This window comes from Dermacentor andersoni, chromosome 4 (genome assembly GCF_023375885.2).
Source record: "Dermacentor andersoni chromosome 4, qqDerAnde1_hic_scaffold, whole genome shotgun sequence".
Taxonomy (NCBI): Eukaryota; Metazoa; Arthropoda; class Arachnida; order Ixodida; family Ixodidae; genus Dermacentor; species Dermacentor andersoni.
In genome coordinates this window covers 116,213,874-116,237,501 of record NC_092817.1, presented here as the reverse complement: position 1 = coordinate 116,237,501, position 23,628 = coordinate 116,213,874, and the positions used below count along the sequence as shown (strand labels likewise).

Here is a 23,628-nt window from a genome sequence, read left to right as displayed (position 1 = left end):
AGCGTTAAACAAAAAGCACATTAGCGAGTCCGTCAATTCCAGTTTGTTAGTTCGCGTAGGCTACGTTAAGTCTGGTGCGGTGAATGCGTGTTTGTTCTTGCCTAATGTGGCGACCACTGTGGTCTACGCCTTGCACTGGCGTGGCACCATCAGATTTACAGCCTTAGAAGTCGTTTGCAGCGAACTCCAAGAAGAAGCCATATTTTCCCTCCCGAGTTCTAAAGTAGTTATATTTCTTTGGTTGTAAAGCCTTCCTCATGTGTTGTCTAATATAGAATGTTTTTCTCCTTTTTTTCAGCTATGGCTGGGAAGTGTCTCTTGATGTTTATGATACTGCTCATTACGCTGTTCCTCGGAATATCGGGATCAGGCAAGTACAACAAACCATAACGGCAATTATTGCAGTAATTCTACCGAACTGTATTCTTTTAAGTTAAATATTATAGGAGCACGTTTAGGTACAGATGAACCCGTAGATGTTACAAAAAAAATTTCTGTAAATTGAAGCAGAGCTCGTTTAACGATAATAATCGACATTAATGTCATGAGCGTTGTTTCTTACCATGAATCACTATAACAATCATCAAAATAACATACAACGTTGATTAGCAGAAACACGACCATCAAAAAAGTATGCTAATGGCAATAACGTCAGCCATCATCGTGAAGTGGGCTCTGCCTGAATTTTTAAAGGCAGATTGAAGTCAACGTGACGTACGCGCACGTAGAGAAGGCGGCGCAACGACCACAGTCGACGAGTACGGAGCAAACTAGTAACGAAGTAACAGCACGAATCAGCAACTTCAAATCAAACGTTACAATCGGCTGAAGTTGATTATATATTCATGAGAATTAAGTACCCGCCACCAGGGGCAGAGTGTGAAACCCCAATTAGGCTCTACAATAGAACGCGCGAGCGAGTGCGTCGGACTAAAATGAAGAGGCTAGAAGATTTAATCGCTCGCGGCCTATTGCAAGCGATAAAATAATCACTCGCGCATTGAATGACCTTGGTGAGTGGCGATCGCAGGTAACGCTGTGTGGCTTGGTGTTCGACAAACCCATCGGCACAGTGGCAGGCATTGTTACCGTGCCCTGTAGCAGTGAAAAGCCATTTGGTCGTCTCAAGCTGACTGCATTGCAACTCGTGCAGTCCAGAACGATTCTTAATATGAGTGGCCGCTCCATCGCTTGGAGCAACTTGGAGCAGAATCCTCAATGTGCTCCTTGATTTTTCTCAGGGCCAAGTAACCCCGCTTATTTAACACTTGTAGTGGTAATTCCGATATTTTCGTTGAGTCGGCTATATGCTACATACTCCGATATCGTCCCACTTTGCCATTTCACTCGCTTGCCAAGGTCACCCATGACCATGGAGGCATGGAGACGACTGTATGACGCCGATGCAGTTACGATGGGATGACACAGCTACGATGGAAAGCCCGTTCTACGACATACATCTCTAACATGTCGGCTAGCGTCTTGTTCAGAAGTTCCGTTAGGCCATTCGTCTGCGGGTAGTAGGTAGTGGTCCTGTGGTAACTTGTCTGGTTATACTGTGGCATGGGCTGAGTAAGGTCAGCTGTGAAAGCCGTTCCTCTGTCAGTAATGAGGACTTCGGGCGCACCATGTATTTTTTCGAGGATGCAAAAATTTGCTCATCGGCCAGCGTTGTATCACTAACCTCCAACGAAAGTTCTTCAGCCCCAAAACGTCGGCAAGAGTGAGTACCGCTCGTTAAACAGCTACAAAGGGAGTAGCGCCGCTTCCTCTCATAGTACGATTCACACTCAGTATTACACACATCCACCCTCTACTGGTACGGAATCTTACGCCCCCTCTATCGCCAACGTGTCAATAAGTGAATGGGTACACACTTGAATATATGCACACCATATATGCACAATAAATGACGGGCTACACCGATAGCGCACGAATGGTCGATGCTGCATGTTTCGTGACAGTCCACAAGAGTAAGCGAGTTACTAGAGATAGTACATCTCTGTACAAGCTATGACAATCTACAAAATGGCTGCGTTTCAATCCTTGCGTGCAGCAAGAACAAATCTATCGGAGCTGAGCAGGCTGGTGAGCGATTAGGCAGAAATAATCAGATAGTGAGCGCACCAAGGAAATTTATTGAGTCAGAATTGTGACAAGCCGCTGCTTCAAAATATTTGCCAAATAAAGAACGAAGAGCAGCACACACTAACCCTAGTTCATTTCATGAGCGGAAAGTTTGGATAGCATGGAACACATTTAGCCCTGCTTTTAGAAGCATCATATACGCCACTCGCGCTGTTTGGAGATAGCTTAATCAGCTTCGAAAGCACTTTTGCGTGTTCTCCGAAGCTGTGGCCAAAGCTTCGTGTCGGCCACTCAGTCACCGTCTACGATATGTCACACAACAAAGGTTTGCTAAGCCGCACCGGCATCATACACACCCATCGTGAACGTGGAGGCAACGTAAGCAGTTGAGGCAAGTGATGGACGCGTCACCACGTGATCGAACATGGCACCGCCCACGGGATTGCCACGAAAAGGGTCAAAATGGCGCCCGAGATGGAGCCGCGATCGTCAACTCCCATTGTGCTCGGTCGCAAAATGCGCAGTTGCTGCCGGCGCAGAACGCCGCCCCCCTTCCTCCCATCCCCGCACGGCCGTTCGCGTGACAGAAAGCGGCGCGTGTGCTCTGCGCTTTCTTCCTTCGCGCGCGCCAGATGGAGTGGCGATCTTCGGCTTCCCTCGTCGGCTTTCCTCGCACATACAGCATACGACGCACGGCGATGTTGTTACCGTCGTTCCACTTTATACGGCACGGCACGGTGACGGCGACGGCAAAAATTCTCCTGGAGCGCCCATAGAATTGCTATCGCAATAAAAAATTATTTGAACTACAAAAATACAGGCGGCATTTGCCCTATGCTTGATGCTGTGTAGGCCATGTGAGTTTTTGAAAAATAAAAGGAATAATTTCCGTCTTCTTTTGAAATGTGCCAAGGTGAGTGAAGTGCAATGCGTTGAGGGGATCACCGTCATAAACCTCTGGGGCCGAATTTACAAATTTTTTTTTTTTCGGAAGCGCACCTTGCCGTTTACTAGCCACCTTCGTTAGCAGTATGTGCAGCCTCAAGGTTGCCTTGAATCCCCCCTTGCGAAAAACCCTAGCGGCAGAGCTTTTGCAAATATTGGCGACTACTTTCCCACGTCTGTGCACCAATTTGTTCCTTTCATCATATCATCATCCGCAGCACAAGAAAGCGCCCATGGTGTACAATGTATTGTAGTAGTTATGTAAGTATCATCCGCAAAAAGATCCACCTTAGAGACACCAAGCGTCATTCTTAACGGTAAATAGGCAAAAGCAAAAGGGCATTTTAAAAAATACCGTAATGCGCAAGACGCCTTCAACTACCATGTAGATATTACTTAGAGACAATGGGCGTATTCTAAGCACGCCAATAACCCAGTCTTTTTTTTTTCTGCACGCTTGAGACGGATACTAAGTAGCACATGAAATACCTTTCCGAATTTTATTGCCGTAACAAGACTGTACCGCGTCTATTTGATGCTATTCTTAAATATAGACCTCGCTGCGCCTCTCATGCACTTTGCTGACGCTTCTATTTTTTAACACCCAGAAACTGGATGGCTATATTGTATTTGTGATACAATACCAATAGAAGCTCAGGTAGAATTACTGTGTACTAGAAGCTCCGAAGGCAGTATTCTTATGCTCTTTTCAGATAAACATTGTACAGCATTTTACCATACAATGCAGTATTATTGTGCGGCGCTCTTATAACGCCGATCCTTCACTATTCTTTATCAGCGTGAGCACGGAGCGGCAGTCTTTAATAATTTATTTTTGTTCCAGATGACACATGTGACGGACAGAAAAGAGAATGCCACCCAGTCAACCAACCCAACTGCTTAAAAAGATACCGTAACACGTCAATATTCGATTGCAGTAAGAATTTTCAGCGTTCTTGCAACGGTTAACACACCCCGTCATATTACGATCTCTAGCAAATTTATTTTGTCCTCAGATTTATCTATTTTAGTGTAAGATTTCTCTTTTACTATATTGGTTTAACTGAATACCTTTTCATCTAATTACGCCTTTACATTCAAAGAAACGTTAACATTTCTTGTAATTCCCACACAGCACCTTTACAGCTGATTCATGCGCAGAACATCTAGTCCCACGCCGGTTGGAAAAAGCCTCAAGATAGCTCCGTTCGTTGACAGTATAATATCAAAGTCCTGCACATTACCTCACACGTTCTGCTTCCCCGGATAGCCTTAGCATATAAAATTAAGCCTTGGTTTCACAGCAACAAAGAAATGTGCAAGAGTCATATGAGCCCCACCCCTGCCGCTTCCCTCGAAAAACCATCTGGAGCCCCTGACGATGGATGTGAAACATATCCGCCGCCATCGCAGTTAGTATCACTGGCTGTCATTCCGGACTGGGGACAACCGTCACCACCGTAGCTGTAACCGAACGCCTCATTTTTTGTATGGTATGACAGCGGTATGAGTACAATGGGAGGACACATGTTTGTGCCGACAATTGCGTGATCATTATTCAGGAAATTGCATGACAATGATTGTGTGATGATGGCGGCATGACGAAACTCGGATGACGAAGCTGCAGTAAGGACGATGGCACGATCGACCACGACGGTATGACAAGAAATGCAAGCTAGCGCCTGTCTAACGATGACACAATGACAACGATCACTGACAACGGCGGCGTTATCACGACTGATTGACGACAGAATAATTACGATAGAATGACGAAGGAAGATTGATGTCAATCGAACTACGAAATCAGTACGACGCCGCTATGATCACAATGGAATGACGTTACTGAGGTCACGACAATGGTAAATCAACAGGGTCAAGACAAAGGGCACGAGGAAAATGGCATAACGATTTTGTGAAATCGATGGTGCGACGACGACATGGTGAGTCGGATGACGAAGTTAGAATGACGACGACTCAACGACCGAGACGGCATCACAACGACGGTATGACAGCAAATACAAAGACATATATCTGACAACCTTCCCGAAGCTTTCTCAAAGCTTACGATCTTGGGCTCGTTCAACAATTTTCCTATTGTTGTGTCATGTTCTACGAAAAATCAGTTCTTTTTCGAACAAAGTTTTGAAAGTTTAATTGACGGGGTAATGCAAACTTGCAGAAGAAAACATGCAAAAAAGGAACTATGTGGCACTGGCGCCGTCCTCTTGAGACAGTGAAAGCGTCGTATACTATTGCGGTACTTTCCTTAAACAAGTTTATTCAGAATAGTTCTTGAAACGTACGAAATCGGCCGCAGCAAATTTCCTGAAAAGGTTAATGCGATCTCAGGACAATAAATTGATTGCCAGGCTATGCTGTCACATGTTTGCTGCTGCTTGAGTTTTGCGTCTGAATATAAATCAATAATAAAGCGCGTATGTATATCCAGAAAAAGTGTGTGCTGAGGGCAAAGTTCTTAAACATGTGTGCCATACTTCCCCCTCCCTCTCCTATTTGAGGGACTCTTAAGAAATTTAAATCTCGCAGGTTCGCAGACATGATGAAAAATACAGTATGACGACAATGGCATGAGAACGGTATGAGACCATTGGGATGACGACAATCATATGACCACAATAGAGTGACGACGACTGTATCATTGAGCCCGTATGACAACGGTGGCGTGAACATGACGGCATCACGAGAATCGGATGACGAAGCTTGATGGATGGCGATGGAAGGACCATAAAGGCATCACGACGGTGGTGTGACAATGAATGCATGACAACAGTATGATGAGGATGGCAAGACCACAACGGCATGACAAGAGCCCGATGACAAAGCTGGAATGACGACGATGCAATGAACCAACGCGACAACATTATTACAATGATCAAGTACCTAGCAACCTAAGCTGTTACACCACTTGAGCCACTGCGTCGGCGTCGAAGGCGTGACGACGACGGCATTACGAGATCACAAAGCCGGAGTGAGCACGACTAGACCTTGTACCAAAGCTGGTAGACAACTTGGTTTACTGGGTCGGCGTAAGAGATGGATGGATGGATGGATGGATGGATGGATGGATGGATGGATGGATGGATGGATGGATGGATGGATGGATGGATGGATGGATGGATGGACGGACGGACGGACGGACGGGTGCATGGATGGATGGATGGATGGATGGATGGATGGATGGATGGATGGATGGACGGATGGATGGATGGATGGATGGATGGATGGGTAAGTGGGTGGACAAACGGACAGACGGACGAATGACCGGCCTCGAAATGGCTGAAGTAGGCAAAGAATGCTAATCGCAATAAAAAGTTGTAGTCTCACCCAAATGGTGAAGCATTCGCAGCGTTAGCAAGTTTTTGCGCCTGTACTCGCTTCGTGCCGTTACGTCCTGGTTCGCCACCTTTGCATCACAGTCCAGGAATGTATTATGGAGTCCAACCGAATGGTCCTTTTTAATTTGTATCTGTTCCGTTTTTGTGCACTTTTCAAACAATCATTATTGATTCTTCCTATAATTACCGATTTCTTTTTAACATGCATTTTTCACCTTTCAACAGCACGTACTTTAATAACAATTTGCAAACGTTAGTCGGGGCTATAACATGGAATAATTCACCCATTTCATGACCAATGCCCCATAATGGCTATTAGCTACGAGTTGAATATGCAATAATAACGACCCTTTCACCGCTGCTCAGACTTTCAGCTATCGATTTTTCATTTTTTCTACTATTATTACATTAATTTTAACATGTGATTTCAACTTTCAAAGCGTTTACATTATTCTACTCTTCTGACCTACCCGTCAGATGAGGCTCCCGCTTAATTTACTCTCCTCTGACAAACAACCCAGCTCAAATGTTACCATTCTGACAAGTCTTCTAAAAGACTTCTAGGACATATATTCGCTCAGTGGCAGGAATTCTGGAAGAGCTCTATTGCGGCGCAGTGAAACTATTTCAAGGTTGACAGTGTTTAATTGCGCATATAAAAATATTTTTATTAAATAGAAACAGTCTTGAAATTTTTGATCCCACGGCCCATGTATGCTTCTTCATCATCACGTTTTTTTATATTCCTAGCCCCGTCTACGGATCCTTGTCGTAATCGCTGGACAACAGTATGCCAAACACCCTATAACCTCCAGTGCAACGGGGGCTTCGAGTGCAGCTGCTCCTGTAGTGAGTGCATCTATCTTGCATCTTGCTCAAGTTATATTTTTCTTTCTCTTTGCGATTGTGAGAAATTGTTAACTTTCCCAGATATATATCCTTCATCATGCCCCCAGGTCTAAGCAGTAAAGAGGGAAAATTGACATAATTTGTCTAAGACAGACAGACAGACAGACAGACAGACAGACAGACAGACAGACAGACAGACAGACAGACAGACAGACGGACGGACGGACGGACGCACGGACGGACGCACGGACGGACAGATAGATAGATAGATAGATAGATAGATAGATAGATAGATAGATAGATAGATAGATAGATAGATAGACAGATAGATAGATAGATAGATAGATAGATAGATAGATAGATAGATAGATAGATAGATAGATAGATAGATAGATAGATAGATAGATAGATAGATAGATAGATAGATAGATAGATAGATAGATAGATAGATAGATAGATAGATAGATAGATAGATAGATAGATAGATAGATAGATAGATAGATAGATAGATAGATAGATAGATAGATAGATAGATAGATAGATAGATAGATAGATAGATAGATAGATAATTTTTACGTTCAGACTCACTAATGCATCTTCTACATATGAGTAGCTATGATGATGAGATCCGCGGAAGGAATGTTTGATACTAATACAGCGGAACATTTCGTCTGCTTTTTTGTGGAGAAATTTGGTGATCGGCTTCAGTTATTTAATTGTCTGTCATCAATAACTGGCGAAAGCTTGGCCAAAGCTCAGTCCATCTTCGCTCCTGAAGGTATAAGTTCCTCGGAACTGTAGTATTTTGCTTCTTATAATTTCATTAACGAGTGTTCTGTAGCTTCAGTCTCAGCCATTGACAAGCTATCTTTAGCGTTGTATCAGCTTCCTTCCTGAAACGTAGTATCCATCTGGCTATCGTGAGGACCTTCTTGAGGTAGCTGTAATTCTCAATACGTATTCGATGTGCATGTGAAAGGTTCAAATTATAACATGAACAACTGTTGTTGGTGAGGAATCGTGACCCTATAGAATATCTTGTGGCCAAACAACTTCCCCTCAGCGCAACCGACGGGGTCCTTACCACCAGACTGTGCTGCTTGAAATTTCATTAGCTCTGTCGAGTCAGCATGTCTGCCAAATTTGCTTCTCCTGCGCGGTACCTCCACAATTTAGGATTGATGATTTCTGGAATTTTAGAAACTCTCTTCCCGACGAATGTTTCCCAATTCTTGTGTCCTAAGATCCAACCTAGCTGCATCTAGTGAGTCGATGTCAGTTCGACATTTGGCACTTTTAACTTCTTGGTGGGTGCAACTCTAGCCTTACTAAGCAAAAAATTTGTCGGAATAGTGGCACCTTCTTTTTCAAGTGAACATAGACAACAACACCGTAGGTATTATAACTAGTATCACAGAACATGTGTGGGGCGAATTTTTGTTGCTGGCCTTCATTTGTCAAAAATAGGTAGCGGCAAGCGCTAAAGTCGTTGAAGCTCTGCAGGTGGCTAGTCTAAGTGACCCATTTCAGTTCTTGTTTCTCCACAAATAGATTTCCATCCAAATCTGTTGATCGATATTTCTTTAAAAACGAATTTTCTTCTTGCGTCAAAAGGGCAAATTAGACCCAAGGGATCGTAGATCGTAGTACCAGGGGATCGTAGACTACTTGAAGAACTCAACGTTTCATAAGCGTCCTATTTATAGCGAAAAGTTCACAATTGACGTTCGCGTGGAATCTGTCATCTTCACTCCATGCTATGTGAAATATTTCTCGCTTTTTAGGCGGCAGTATTAGAACCTGGTTGAAGACTTTTGCTTGTTCTTTTTTGGTTTTATTGAACTTTCTTGCAAGCAGAAAAAAGTCAGTGGGCTTTCTTTTAGTCATTCCAGCGTCTAACTTGATGGCGTTACCTTGCTTGTATAGAAATTCAAAGCATATTGTTTGCAGTCCAAGCCAGTAAGCGATTGGTCTACTTAAAATGATGATGTCAACTGATCTTGGATCATCTTGTCGTCTTCGACGATTTTATCCAGATGATGTTGAATAGTAGCTGACAGGAGAAAACAAATTCACGTGGCTTCAATGGGACATGAGTCATGCGCCACTCTTACAGACGATCCTACTCAAATCTGACACACATATACGAGTACCAAAGGAAAAGGAAGGCGCCGCTGTTCTTTTCTTGAACACCAATTTGCAAGAAATACTTTTATACATCAGCATCTAATCCTATGCAATTGCACTGAAGTAGTAGTAAAAGCTCTAGAACTACAGGCTTCAAGTTTCCTCATATGTTCAGGCCCTCAGTTAGTGAAGCAAAGCTGAAAACTGAAGAGGAGGTGTCAAAAACAATTCCAAGTGCTGTCTTTAAGTTGTCTTCTGTCAGCACTTCTCTGTGCAGCATGTAATATAATATTTCTCAGGAATCACTTCGGCGTGTCCATCTACAATATACTGCTTTATTGCCTTGTCTTATCTAAGCAGGAATTCTGGCTTCTTCAAAAGCCGTCACAAGAAGAATTCATTCTTCGGAACACTTCACTGTTCGTTGTCTTTCAAGGAGTCAATGCGATCTCGTTTCCATCTTTCCACAATCTTGTTTCTTCGTAAGAGCCATACTTATCAAAAACCCTATGATGAGATAGATGTGAACCTTTGTAAAATATTGCAAAATATTGCGGTTAAATTGTGTCTAGATGGTGGCTAGATTGTTCCCTGGCTTAGTGAAGTCAAGTGCTGCGCCGAATGAACTCAGTATTAGTATTTCCTCAACAAATACATTCTATATTTCTAAAAACAAGGTAATTCGCCTATAATTCCCAAGTTATTTTATTTTTCACTTGTTATGGTTTACATTATATCGCCCTTTTTCTAATTTCCCAGTAGATCTGAAGTCATGAGGTTTTGTGGAATTAGGGTCACGACCTTTCGCGCACAATAGCCGCGCCAATATTTAAACGGTAGATTTTCACGCCTATTCTCCTATCGCGTTTCACTTGCAAATATCTTTCAAGGCTCTTTTGGCATTGTCCGTATAGATATAGGCATGACCTGTTTTCTCCTTCGCAAATACGTTGAATTGGGCAAGATTGCTAACAGTACGATTCAATATATCATTATGATTAAACCACCCAAATAAATGTTGACTTCACCCTGCCTGTCTCTGACTTCCTACACCTCGCTTCTGTCAATGCCATGAATCATTCTACCTAAATTCATATTCCTTCGTTACGCACTTCTTCGTTCACCTTTCCAGTGTTCTCATTTCAAATTACATCAATTTTCCTCTTATATAATAATTTTTACCATTCAGTCAATTCAATCTAATCTCTAAATATTGGCATTATCACGTTCCTTCGTTTCTGTATTTATTAGTTACTATGTCACTTGGAGGAGCTTATATGTTGGCTCTCTTCGTGCCTTATAACAAACTTTGATTGTTGCGTCTGAAATTATTTTACGTAGTTTATGCCTCATTTATTACACTTGACCCATCCTCATACACCTGTTCCAAGACTTCACATTTGTCAACGAGTACTAGCCTGATATTTGCCGCTTCTGCCCTAAATTCTACTACGTTGGCCGGTTCAGGACTGATTGATACCCTTTTCTTCTCTAAAATGTGTGTGATGCAGAGCCCAGCTATTATGTTACAAGTTATTTGATCATTCTTGTGATTACTGCCCTTTATCCTATCAAAAATTCCATGTTATACCCAACACCTGGATCGCCACAGAATGTAAAACCTGTTTCAGTCCTGTATCACTGGTAGCGCTCTTTTTCTATCCACTTCTCATCATTGCGCTTCCGGAAAAGGATATTCGCTATATTTGCAATTCATTTAACTCCGCGAACTCAACCAACGTATCTCCTCTACTGCGTATAGAATCCATCCATCCTAGGCAAGCACATGAACAAATAATTTTTGTCCCACCCTGACTAGCAGAGAGCGAGTTTCGTCATTCTCACCACTTCCTGGTCACTGTTTTATGTTTGCCAAAAGACTAGTACTGGAATTTTCACCTCGTGTTGTTTAGACATTTCACAACCATAGCGATAAATATTAAAAAATGCGCTCCCTACGTGACCCAATCCGCTAATTGCAAGAAGAACGAGCCGGTTTTATAAACTTGACCAGAGAAAACACAACCTGCCACTGCACCATTCTTTCACGTCCCCAAACCACAATCAACTGAAGGTGACAGCCAAATACATCGATGCACGGAGGTTGCATCGGTTAAGTGCTCCTTGACTCTCGCTGCCGCATATTCTTGATGGTGGTAGTTGATAACCGAGTACGTAGCGTTAAAAGCACTTAATGCCATTATTATATTGTAAATCTTCAAAGCTGCATGAAACGCAGTCAAGGCCGCCAAAGCAGCAAACATGATGTAAAGCTTGACTTGCTCGATTAAAATGTTGTTCAGCACAATTTAGATTTTCACCCAACTAATTTAAAATTTTGTGGCTCCATAAACGTCCAGCAAGGCTGCTTAATTGTTCGACTCAACCGCGTCATCAAATATCTGTGCAATCAGTGTGACATACTGATTAGTTCTCAGTTGGCATGGTTGTTGTCATTTGCGGTATTTGTAGTGGTGGGGATCTAATCTGATCTGATCAGTAGCATTCTATGCGACAGTTCACGGCGGCTTCCAGTGTACCAGTGCAACTAGCATATTGCAAGCAGCCGTGAAGCGCGCCTGTCATTCACACTTCCTCCATCATTTGAGAGGAGTATACCAAGGCAACTGTTATACTCATCTTAGAGGAAGTGTGAGTGAAAGGTGCTCGTTATAGTGCCTGCTTCACCAGAACGCACAGCAACTTCTTGCAATCGTAAACTCAGCCTTTGAAGCAATCTTGCTTCAGTATTAGTTTCAGTTTATTCAGGATAGTTAATTGTTCACATTCATAAAGAAATATGCAGGAGGAAGTCTGAGAAAGTAAAGCTTTATGGGGACCTCCTTTATGTGATGAGCAGCAAAAAAAAAAGAAATGCAAACTTACACTACACCCTAGTATTGGAAGTGTGTGAAATTACAATACATATAGTAACAAAATAGGCCAACTAAATATTAAATAGGTCATTGATTAGGCAACTCGTAAAAATAGATAAAAGGGCAACACACATAAGCATGAATATGGCAAAAACAAGTAGAATAAAATGCAGCATATATCACAAGTTCGCTACCAAACAGAAAAAAATAATAAAGGCACGTAACGATGCCGACAACATAATATCTAAGGGAAAATTATACCAAAATGATAATGAGTGTGTTTTCTATAATTAGTTGGTATCATTGATGCAAGAAAATTGTTATGAGGAGGGAATCTAGTATTATTTGTGTTAACGAGGGATTACTTACATTGAATGTTTACGGGAAGGTGGCCGGCCGTTAAATACCTTGAACAAGCCGATCAAAAAAGTATATTTAATGAGGTTGCTAGTATTATGTGTTCCCGAAGCAGCATCGAAGCATAACGACGGAAAATTTTAAAGGCTAAGCTTCCAATAACTTTGTTTTGTAAATGTCGTAGCGGAGTTAAATACATCATATGAGTATTCCCTCATGTTGTTATACAAGAATTAATGTGGTTTTGAATAAATACACAGTAGAGTGCAAGCAAGGTTGATGTATTAAGATACGATCGGCCCTTCAGTAATATTCTGATGCCAGGGGTTCAGTTACGTTTTAAGGTAACGATATGCTTTGCGCATATTAAGTTCGAGTCCCATATCCCTCCTATAAATGAGCACTCAGAAACAGCATGAACAATATAGTGGCGGAAATTAATTGAGGGAATGGATGATAGAGATTTTTGACTGAAATGACACAAAATGAAATACGTTTTAGAAGGTTTAACGTCAAGACGGATACGTCGGTACGCGTTTAAAATGTTCCGTAATTTAGTATTTAATTTAGTACTCAAAGTATCGATAGCCCAGTCGGTAGCAAGGATTGTGGTGCCGTCTGCGTACAAAAAAGCTTCAGCTTCCACAAGGCAGTTAGGGATGTTATTTATACAAAGAAAGAATAATATAAGGGCCCAGTATTTAACCTTGATGCTCTTCTTTGTTAGTTGGAATAAATTCAGAGAGCGCTGAATTCATGTACACGGCTTGTTGACTGTTAGATAAATAGCCTTAGTGAGTGATAAGGTGGGGCTGACAATGCCGATTGCAGAAAATATGGCTACTGTAGGTGATCGAGTAGAATGCTTCAGAAAGGCCAATGAAAACGGATCCAGTATAGTTACCTTCGTCTATACGACTTTTACTTCTGTTCGTAAAACAAAGCAAGGCAAGATCAGCAGAGTATCCCTTGTGCAAGCCACCAAATTGACTAGGGGATAAAACGCTTAATTTGGAAAAGTATTTCATAAGGCGCTTCATTACATATTCACCCTCAATACATCTTCTGCTCAATATTTAGGATCACTACTATTGCTATTTTACGCTATTTCGCAATGCTAATGTTGTCCTCCCTTTTATATACAGGAATAATTTTAGCTATGTTAAGGTTCTGTCGCAAGCATTCCTATTTCAAACAATAAATTTATTTTCTAGGACAGAGGCACAGCAATGGGATGAGCTAATAGTTTTATATTTACTGAATGCGTATCATCGAGACCTGGGCTGGCTGCCTTGAAATATCAAACAATAGATCACGTTGCTACGGGCCAGTAGCCGATGAGGAAGAGGTCAGTGGTGTAAAAACGACGGTGACGATTAGAGGCTAGCAAGAAACAGAATCCCTGAATCACTATTTTTTATTGTGTCGCCCATACAAATTATTAACAAACAGACTTCCACAAGTTCCGCTTGCTAAATTAGAGTTAATCTTATCAACAGAAATAATGCTAACTCTGGGTGCGTCAATTCTAGGTTTTAGCAACAGGGACGTGTTTCATGCCGCTTGCGGTTGCATCCAATCAACTATACAAATAATTTTTAATGATCTTTTTTTGACGAGTAGACAATACTTCAATACATTAAATATAAGTTTCAGCACACAATTCTAGGCCAGTGTCTCAATGTTTGAGCCATGGTATGAGGCCATCTTCATCAGCAGCAGCAGTGGGCTGTTGCCTTTTGGCCAATCATAGCATGTTCACTTGTAAATATACTTGTATATAGCTTCTGGTCAACGTGTTCCCACTTAACATATTACTTGGAGGTGGCCGTTCCCTGTCCTCGTTGCGGAGCTTCGGAGTGGATGGTACGTTGAACCTTCCATCATAGCTTGTGGAGACGTCAACTCGACTCAACCGGCTCTGACACCTGCTGCCACTCCAACGACGTACATCGCACTCTGCGATCCGCATGATCCTGGAATTTCTCTGTGAAAGATGGGGAAGATGTTGACGACTGGATCAGCCTGTACAAACGCCTCAGTACCAGTAACCGGTGGGACCCTACTCTCATGCTAGCCAACGTAGCATTTTACCTTGGTGGCACACCTCGAGTATGGTTTAAGACGCACGAAGATGAGCTCGCCAGTTGCAATCCGCTTAAATAAAAGTAGAAATGCTCGTTCGGCAAACCTTCTCGTCACCGATTTGGCGCAAAGAACACGTTATCCAGCCACGCGGCGATGTCAACAGAGCCTTACGTAACGTACATACAAGACTTCTTGGCTCTGTGCCGCAAAGTTCGCGCACCCGCCGTGGTTGCTCAGTGGCTATGGTGTTAGGCTGCTGAGCACGAGGTCACGGGATCGAATCCCGGTCACGGCGGCCGCATTTCGATGGGGGCGAAATGCGAAAACACCCGTGTACTTAGATTTAGGTACACGTTAAAGAACCCCAGGTGGTCGAAATTTCCGGATTCCCCCACTACGGCGTGCCTCATAATCAGAAAGTGGTTTTGGCACGTAAAACCCCATAATCTAATCTCTAATCTAAAGTTGGCGCACACATGACTGAGCAACACGAGGATTCTGATGTTCTCAAACGTATCACGGATGACGCCTTCCCCTTGCTCATCTTCAACAATATGACAACGGTGGACGTAGTCACCAAGGAGTCAAGAGTGCTGCCACCTGGAACTCGCAAAAAGCTGACGAATCGACTAAAAGTTTGCCCGGCTACCAAACACCGCGGCAACATCTTCATGTGCCGATGCTCGCCGTCCCAGCAACACTTGCTGTGTTGTCGCGGCGAGAGACTGAGGACGCCTAACCAAGTGCCTTCAAATCCAGCTCCTTCGTCACACCTGCAGTCATGGCTTCCCTTATCCAGCCAGTTGTCCGCCAAGAGTTCGCCAACGTGGGCCTTCACTCCCTCTACTCAGCCCATCGCCTTGACGCCCGGCCGGATCCTTGCCCCCGTCCTTCATGTAATTACCCACTACGTTTCCACAACCCGTCTGAATGGTGCACTGCTGACGACAAGCCTATTTGTTTTCACTGCCTTCGGATCTGGCACACTTCTCGCCATTGGCGCACTCGCTGGCGTTCCTCAGCCCAGACCTCCTATATTGGCTACACTCGCCCAACCGGCCTTTCTCATCCTTGTGTTGCACGGTCTCATAATGCCGCCACTGAATCTACTGCACCGAACCACCTTACTCACGGTCGCCTTCGCCCCTACGCCGAGAATCTCGCTCGCCATAGCCCCGTCGGCCATGTTCCCCTACTCCGTACGGACTCTCCCAGCCGGAAAACTGCACGATACAGCGCCGCGAGGTGACACTGCATTGCTCCCCACGCCACCAAATCCTCTATTGACGCTGCTCACCCATATGAACCTTCTTGAAGTGCAAGTCGGCGGCGTTCCTGTGCCTGCTCCTATTGACACTGGGGCGCATATATCTGTCATAAGCGCTGACGCTGGCCTTCGTAACCGTCTGAAGAAAATAATTACACAGCCACGACGCCTATTGCCCGTGTCACCGATGACGGAACAGCTCCCGTAATTGGTAAGTGTGCCGCCCGAGTTTCTCCGCCGATAGCTCCACTATCGTTCTCTTCACCGTCATATCCCACTGTCCCCACGACATTATTCTCGGTCTGGACTTCTCACGCATTCTGCTCTCATCGACTGTTCAGCCAGTACTCTACCCCTTGACCTGCCTGTTCTGGATCCCACTGAGCCACCCCCCAGACGTCGTTCGCTTGCCACCTTCGGCACTGACTTACGCTGACTTTGTGTCCTCCCCACCACTGCATGTCGGTGACTATATCGCGACTCCAAAGCAATACATTCTCCTTGGACACGGTATCACAGTACCTCATACAGTTTAACCTATTACGGCGAATTGCGCCTGCCTGCATGTAATTAATTTTGGCTTTACGACACGAGTGCTGCCGCGCAGGATGTCTGTGGCCTAGCTTTGCTCCTTCGAGGATTACTCAGTAGCTTCTATTTTAGTACAATACAGTTAAACCGAGCCTACTCTACCATCGCAGCCTGCAACTTGTACCACCGCTGACTTACAAAAATTATTGCGCCAGACTTTGCGTCCGAACAAACTCATGAGCTCTAGCGCGTTCTGCTTTCATTCCGCGAATTTTTTTTTTTACTTTAACGAGCGTCCTTTAGCCCAAACTACAGCTGTTAGGCTTGGCGTAAATACCGGCGATTTCCCTCCTATTCGCCGCCGCTCGTATCGAATGTCGCCGGCTGAGCGTCAAGTTATACACATGGAAGTTCCTAGATGTTTGCCAAGAACATTATTGAACCTTCGTGTAGTCCATGCATGTCACTTGTTCTCCCGGTGAAAAAGAAAGATGCCTCATGGCGATTATGCGTGGATTTTCGGCACCTTAACAGATTTGCAAGAAGGACGGTCAACCTACCTCGCACTGATGACGGTGCTCCACGGTGCTCGCTATTTCTCATCTATTGACCATCGCTGCGGCTACTGGCAGACTACCGTGGACGCCGCGAGAAAACGGCCTTTGTTACACATGATGGTCTTTATTAATTCAAAGTGATGCCATTCAGTCTATATAACGCTCCGGCCACATTTCAGCACATGATCGGCTCGCTTCTTCATGACTTGAAGAGGTCCACATGCCTGTGCTTCTTGAACGACGTTATACTATTCTCCCCAAGATTCTCGATGCACCTCTACGCCACTCAGCAATCCTCAACCTTTTTCGTCGAGGCGGTATGAAACTCAATCGATGAGAGTGTCACTTTGGCTGTCGCAAGATTACCGCGCTTGGTCATCTCGTTAATGGGAATGGAGTGCCACCGCACCCAGGCAAAATCCATGCCGTTACGCACTTTCCTGTTCCGAAGTGTAAAGGATGTGCGCAGCTTCATCGGCCTTTGCTTGTACTTCCGTCGCTTTGTGAAAAGTATCTCGGCGATGGCACGACCACTAACCGAGCTTTTGAATAAAGCCGCCCCTTTCAAGTGGGGCGATAGCAAGGCTTCTGCGTTCTCGCATCTAATCGGCCTCCTCACAAGGCCGGCCGTTCTGGCCCATTTCTATCCTTCTGCGCCTACCGAAGTCCTTACAGACGCCAACGCCACGTAATCGGTGCAGTACTAGCACAACGCCAGCCCGGCAGCGACTGTGTTATCGCTCACGCAAGCTGGCCCTTCCTAAGCTCCGAGCGCAACTATTCCATCACTGAGCGTGAGTGTCTGTCACTAGTTTGGGCGATTGCGAAGTTCCATCCATACATATATGGCCGATTCTTTTCAGTCGTCACAGACCATCACGCGCTTTGCTAGTTGTGCTCACCGAAAGACCCTACAGGACGACTTGTTCGGTGGATATTACACCTACAAGAATATTCGTGCTGTGTCATTTAAGAAACGTGGCGATCTCCACAAGAACGCTGATTGCATGTATTGCTACCTCATCAACGAGCCTCAGGACGCCGACTGCAGCACCGCCAACGGCATTTTCTCTCTGTCTTCCTTCGCTAACATCGCCGATGAGCAGTACCTGGAACTATCGGTTTGAGTACTCATCGAGAGTCAGCACTGTTCACATACCAACGCATCTCTTCGCCGATACATCCTCCATGGTGGCAGTCACTACCGAAATAACTTCCTCCCTGGCGGTTCTAATCTTCTTGTCGTGCCAAAACATCTACAACGGACTATGATGACCTTTGAGCTCCATGATACACCGACCGAAAGACATCTTGGGGTATCTCGCACGCACGAACGCGTCCACCACCGCTTCTCGGCAAGCCCGGTCTCGCTTGCTCCGTTCAACGCTATGTTGCTGCCTGTGACACCTGCCAGCGTCGGAAAACGCCTCAGGTGCTACCTGCCGGTCATCGCCAGCTGATCACTGTCCCTGGGAAACCATTCTTCCCTGTTGGATTAGATATTCGCGGCCCCTTTCCCACGCCATTCTCTGGGAATAAATTGGAAGCCGTTGCAAGTGATTACACCACCCCCTACAGCATCACACGGGCTCTGCCAACCAATTGCGCCACTGACCTCGCAAACTTTCTCTTGCATGACATTATATTGCTGCATAGCGCACGGCGACAGCTGCTTACTCATTTATGATCCTAACGTTTTGTTAAAAGTTATCGCCGATATTCTGCGTTCCTGTTCCACTCAATACAAGCTAACGAAGACCATCCTCAAACGATTGGACTGACGCAGTCATTCAACCGTACCCTCACAAATATGCTATATATGTACGTTTCGAAGGACCACCATGACTTGGACGTTGCCCTTCTTTACGTTACATTCACCTATAATTCTTGGCATGACATTGCCAGATATTCCCCCATTTTGTCTTTTGTATGGTTGCCAACTGACCTTGCCCCTTTATACTGCACTTCCTACTGCGGCCTCAACAAGCGAGTATGCGCGCGACGCCATCGCCCTGGCCGACCACGCACGGCAACTTGACCATGCTAGACTGACGTCATCGCAAACCACTGAGGAGTGTCTGAACAACGCCCACCACCATGACGCACAGTTTTTTCCTGGTGCGCTCGTGCTTCTGTGGTCACCCCCTTGTCATGTCCGACTTTCAGGGGAGCTCCTTCACCGATACACGGGGCCCTGCCGAGTGCTCCGCCAGGCGACGCCAGTGAATTACGTAATCGCTCCCGTCAGTCCTACGTCCCCCTTACCCGGTCATCCAGTGATGTCGCGCCCATCTGCAGGCTTAAGGCCTACTACACTGCTTCCGAGCACGGCTTTTGGTGGTACCGGGACGGTGCTTTTACCGCCGGAAGTAGTGCTACGGACAAGTAGTTACGATGAAGAAACCAACGGTGTAAAGACGAAGACAGCGATTACAGGCTAGCGCGGGCTGTTGCCTTTTGGCCAAGCGCTGCGTATTCACTTGTCAATATACTTGCATATAGCTTCTGGTCTGCGTCTTCCCACGCAAAAATATTATAATAACTTCCCCAGATCACAAAACGTATAGTGACCGTAAAGACCGCTGAAATGGTTGTTCGGGAGTGACCAGTGGACATCAGCTTTTAGAGTAACAGAATTCGTTAAAAGCGGTAACAATGTATAGGCGTTTATTATGTATGACTTCAGAGGATCTTAGTTCCTTTACCAGTGAATGCACAGTAATTATGTTTAGGAAGGAGTTAATAATTTTCCGTTGTTTCTTTAAGCCACTACCAACTTCCAAAGTTTTGTACTTATATTTCCGCTTGGTGTCCCTAAGTATTCTTTTTAAGTATGGTAGAGTAAACTCTAGCTAGCTTTTAGTATAACGTCAGGAGGCCACTGTTTGATTTTTCTTCATTGATTACCCTTACTACATTGATTTTTTTGTAGAGGACGTTTTTATGCATGCTCTTCAAAAGGCCGTTAATTAGCCAGGAGGTATGCGAAGCAGGGATGTTTCTTCTGCATTTCACGATGCATGTGGACTCGACAATACTTTTGTGTTGAAGAGACAAATTTGTTAAAAACAATGTAAGCTTCGCTTTGTGAATCTACTCTGGGCCAATCTAAATCATCAATGCGGGTAATGACCTCCTCCTTAATAATTGTACTTTATAGAATTCTTTAGCGGCTGTCTTTAGTGGCTAGTGGTAGAGAATTCGAAGGAAACTGAGATAGTGGTCAGTAACGGTAACTCTTAAGATACCACACTGCAGATGGAATAGGTGATTAAAAACATACAGGTAGGGCCGATTAGTTTGCCGTTAGATCCACGTGTAATGCGGTTGGAAGAGTGATAATCGATTCAAAGCCAAAACCAAGCAGACAATTGGCGAAATCTATAGAGCGAGTATTGTTATGGTGTAGTATGTTTATTTTGATGTCGCTAATTATTAAAACGGCCTTTTTTAAGAGATATGGTACTAAGGACGCTGTTCAGGTTTATACAAAGTATTGGTTCTCGTGCCAATGGTGATCGATAAATACAACCTCTACATAGCATCTTGCGGCAATGGCGTATCATCTAATTCAATACACACTGAATGATAGTTTGGCACGAAGATGTTTATATCATGTGTTCGTTTGTGCACAAATTTAAAGACACCAAGATAATGACGCCATCATAGCTTTGGGCTGTCGAAAACCTTACTCAGACAAATACGACGGAAGCTCTTACAAATCTTTATCGTCTGTAGATAGCCAAGTCTCGCAAAAGCAGCTATAAGAGAATGGTGTTTAAGTGATGTTTAAGCAGGCTAAATTTCAATATAACTTTTTCTTACACTTTCAGCATAAAAGTGAATAGCGGATAGGCATGGGTCGCTCACAAAGCACTTCAATTTGTTGACGGAAAAATAGAAAGACATGGTAAATCAGATTCAGACTTACACTACTAAAAAGTTTCTGTAGACTAACGGAACACTGATAGGCCCCTCGCAGAATATGCGAAACACGGAGCTTTCAGTCTTCCTTCCTGCTTTTATCTGGCAGTTGTCCATCCACAGCAATCGCCTATCTTTCTCCTTTTTTAGCTACAATGCCTCAGCGAGCAGCTTATTATTCTAAGCACCTAAGTGGTCATTCACATAGACTGGCTTTGGAAGGACTCCAGAAAGGCCAAGAGTTTTCGGTTTGAAATTTAATTTGCGTGCTTTAATTAGGCATTCTTTTTTCTTTGACCTGCCGCAAAAGCAAGCAATTGTGTTCTTGCTAGTTCCAGACTTCGTTGGAACAAGATGTAATGCTTCAATGTCATCTCCAATGCGGCAAGTTATTTTACCCCTTACACTTTCATGATGACTGAAGAAGTGTCGCCGTGGAAACAGGCACTTCCCTTAAGTTTAAAGTTATTTATTCTTGAATGTTGTTTCAGGTACCCTACCCGCGTTCACCATACCTCACTTTGAATTTTCACTTCTTTGTTGGCAGTGGTTAGACTGATATTTCCGGCTCTAAATTCCTCGACAAAACAGTTAGGCATATCAAAACTCATGAAGTTGGCTTCGACTTCCGCTTTCATTGTCGAGATAATTGGCTCACACGATGACAATTTCATTCATCATTTTTTTCACAATCACTTTGCAATGATCCTTGTAGAAGTCTTCCATCTGTCAATCCATCTAGCTAGTTCTACGCAGGTAGCCATTGTTATAAGTCAAGCGCTCACTTACAATAAGGCATGGGCAGCAGTGGGGCAGTCGATATTCTAAGAAACCTTAGAAATACTAACTAACCTGCAAAGCCAAGAAGATGCTTCAGAATTCGGTGTTCGATGCTTGGGTATAAAGTGTATTGTATTGTATTGTATTGTATTGTATTGTATTGTATTGTATTGTATTGTATTGTATTGTATTGTATTGTATTGAACAGATATCTTTCAATTGCTTAAAGCCGCTTTCTTTTTTTCATGTACCAGCCTACAAGGGACAACTTAAGTGATTCGCAAGGAACTGTATGAGTGCATTTCGGTTCACGGACGTTCCGCCTAACCCCTGGTCATGACTTTGTCAACGTTTCGGAAACTGATGGTGTCAAAGAGGACTTTCAAAGATGGGAAAAGTTGTTTCTGTTTTAATCACGCTTATTCTCTCTCTGCACTGAATTTTCATGGTGCCCACTTTTAACGCTGTGGTCTACTTCTAGAATTACCTCACTTTACACCTCAGCATGCAATAAAACTGTTTCCAACCTACGTTTTCCTTGTCTCTTCCTTCAACTTTCCTGCTGCAGTTGTTGTTGTTGTTGTTGTTGTTCTTGTTCTTGTTCTTGTTCTTGTTCTTGTTGTCGTCGTCGTCGTCGTCGTCGTCATCGTCGTCATCGTCGTCGTCGTCGCCGCCTTTCCGAAAAGTGCCGCACAGAACACCACTCCCAGCTCTACTACTTCTAGAGATGGGCTGGCTGCTGGCCTGAGACTTACGCATTGAAAGAACAAATAGTATACCTCAGTAGTATCAGTTTAGACGGCATCACCCTAACAACTATTTGTCATCAAGTACAGAATTTTTTATTAAACCAACTATGCATATGCTTGCTTTCCTGGAGTTTAGCGCGCCCACTTCGTTGGTCTCTCCCTGAATAAAATATAGTTTTGTATTGCATTACCTCCAGCATACGCCAACTATCCAGACAGCCTCATAGCGAACTTCGCTGATCCTGGAGACTGTGCAACGCGTTTTCACGTGTTCACGTCACGGTCCGCGTCTTGTCGTCTTGTCTGGGTTGTACGTAATCGCTATTGTGTAATACATTGTGCACAATATGATCGGTTGCATACGTTCATTAAGCGCTCGTGAGGCATTCTCGTGTCAAACACACGAGAATGCCTAACTAAAGCACGAAAATTACATTACAAGCCAGTGTATGTGAATGACCACTTAGGGGCTGAGAATGAGAAGCTGCTCGCTGAGGCCTTGTAGTTAAATAAGCATAAATGTAGACGATTTCTATAGATGGAAAACTGCCAGATAAAAGCAGGAAGGACGACTGAAAGCTCCGTGTTTCGCATATTCTGCGAGGGGGCCTATCAGTGTTCCGTTAGTCCACAGAGACTTTTCAGTAGTGCAAGTCTGAATCTGTTTTACCATATCTTTCCATTTTTTCGTCAAGAAATTCAAGAGCTTCGTGAGCGACCCATGCCTGTCTACTATTCACTGTAATGCTCAAAGTGTAAGAAAACGTTATAATGAACTTTAGCCGGCTATCATCACTTAAACACCATTTATCTCATATCTGCTTTTGAGAGACTTGGCCATCTCCAAACGATAAGGATTTGTACGAGCTTCCGTCGTGTTTATCTGAGTAAGGTTTTCGACCGCCCAAACCTATGGTGGCGTCGTTATCTTGGTGTCATTAAATTATTGTACAAACGAACACATGAACACTGCGTGCAAAACTATCATTCAGTGTGGATTGAATTAGATAATACGTCATTGCCGCAACATGCTGTGTACAGGTTGTATTTATCGATCACCATTGGCACAAGCACGAGTACTTTGTAATAACCCGACCAGTGTCCTTAGTGCCATCTCTCTTTAAAAAAGGACGT

At 44.0% G+C, this 23,628-nt stretch overlaps 1 long non-coding RNA gene across 1 annotated transcript; it reads left to right on the top strand.

The window, feature by feature from the left end:
* Positions 1-3,880: 3,880 nt before the first annotated feature.
* Positions 3,881-22,269, top strand: LOC129386443 (uncharacterized). Its single transcript, XR_008613822.2, has 3 exons — positions 3,881-3,970; positions 7,140-7,238; positions 22,000-22,269. It is a non-coding gene; the product is annotated as an uncharacterized lncRNA (long non-coding RNA).
* The last annotated feature ends 1,359 nt before the right edge of the window (positions 22,270-23,628 follow it).